At 40.9% G+C, this 1,439-nt stretch overlaps 1 long non-coding RNA gene across 1 annotated transcript in view; it reads right to left on the bottom strand.

Annotated features, from left to right (window-relative positions):
- Window positions 1-92: 92 nt before the first annotated feature.
- The window catches only part of LOC107727352 (uncharacterized), a 3,288-nt gene continuing 1,941 nt past the window's right edge, over window positions 93-1,439 (bottom strand). Inside the window, exons 2-4 of the long non-coding RNA XR_001638345.1 lie at window positions 657-816; window positions 469-516; window positions 93-239 (exon numbers count right to left, since the gene is read on the bottom strand). This is a non-coding gene — a long non-coding RNA (uncharacterized LOC107727352). The remainder of the gene's footprint in view (window positions 240-468; window positions 517-656; window positions 817-1,439) is intronic.

Below are 1,439 nucleotides of genomic sequence, written 5' to 3'. Positions count from 1 at the left end.
TCCCTTCCTGCTGATGCTCTTATATGACACTGATATAAACACATCTCCACTCCACTCCAGCTCCCAGTAACAGCGTCCACACACACTCTCTCTACACAACACCTGATGATACACATCAAATCTGTCTGGATGATCAGGATACGACTGGACTGTGTTAGTGTTAGTAATCACTCTGTTGCTCTCAGACAGTCGGAGGAGTTTATTCACTGTGTTCAGATCCAGAGTGAGCTGATGGGAATCTGATGGAGATAAAAACACATCAGAATCAGGAGGAATTATGAATCTGTTTGATCTTTTCATGTAGCTGAACTCTTCATGTTCAGTGTATCATCAGTGTCTCAGTACAGATGACCAGATATCTGTGCAAATCATCATTTACATCATCAGTTATAAAACTCTTCTTTCACCTTCTACAGAAGAACATGAACACACTCAGTGAGTTTTCTGCTGGTTTTCTTACTGACTTACATTGTAGGAAGTCGTTCCTGATCCTAGGAACAATGTTGGTGAATGTGACTGTGGAAATCAACAGACATGAACAGTGTGATTCTCATGATCCTGCATCCATTCCTAAGACATTTCTAATATGATGTTCTCCATGATATGAGATGATGATGGACTCGTTTCTGAGAGCAGATGAATCTCCAGGACATTACCTCTGTCTGAGATCTTCTTGAGCTCCTCTTTGCAGAAATGCTCCAGTTTTTCTCTCAGCTGACGGACAGATTCTCTCAGGCCATCAGAAGAGAAGAGAGAACTGAATGGATCGTCATTTACATCTGTAGATTCAGGAGGTGCTGAGAGAGACTGGAAACTCTACAGAAAACAGAAATCAAAACTCATCAGCTCCACACGCTTATTATACAAGTGATATAAAGAGAAAGAAAAGTTCTGACATGAGAGGCATTTGAGCGATGGACAGGGTAATAATATTTAATATTTCCAAGTATTCTCTCCCAATCATTCATTCACGACCTACACATCTATTGAATTTTCAACCTGTTGGTTTCTGAAAAGAGTGAGAGACGCAGCTGCACAAATGATCAAACGTCTTGTTTATATATCTGTGTTCAGCGTGGGACGAAATGAACGTTTCTAGACTAAAGCTTTAATGAAGGCTGCTATTAAACTACTATATGGATACCGTCACGATTCACACTGGGAGCACGGGAACGAAGGTGCGAAGAGACGAAGAGTAAACCAAATTCCAAAGTCTTTAATGAAAACAAAGCTGGGAACACAGGAACACGGGAAACACAGAACACGAAATGACATTTAACAGCGGACGGGAAACGAGGGGCAGAACACACTTTAAATACACAGTAACTAATTAAACACAGCTGGAACCAATAGAACTAAATAGGGACAGGAACAGGAAAAAAACAAATATGGGCATAATAATCAAACTGGAGCACGTGGGGGAGGAAAACACAACACGA

Source organism: Sinocyclocheilus rhinocerous, unplaced genomic scaffold (assembly GCF_001515625.1).
Source record: "Sinocyclocheilus rhinocerous isolate Xijiao unplaced genomic scaffold, SAMN03320098_v1.1 scaffold6117, whole genome shotgun sequence".
In the NCBI taxonomy this organism is placed as follows: domain Eukaryota; kingdom Metazoa; phylum Chordata; class Actinopteri; order Cypriniformes; family Cyprinidae; genus Sinocyclocheilus; species Sinocyclocheilus rhinocerous.
Note: the sequence above shows the minus strand (reverse complement) of the source record. Positions and strands in the feature narration are given on the sequence as shown.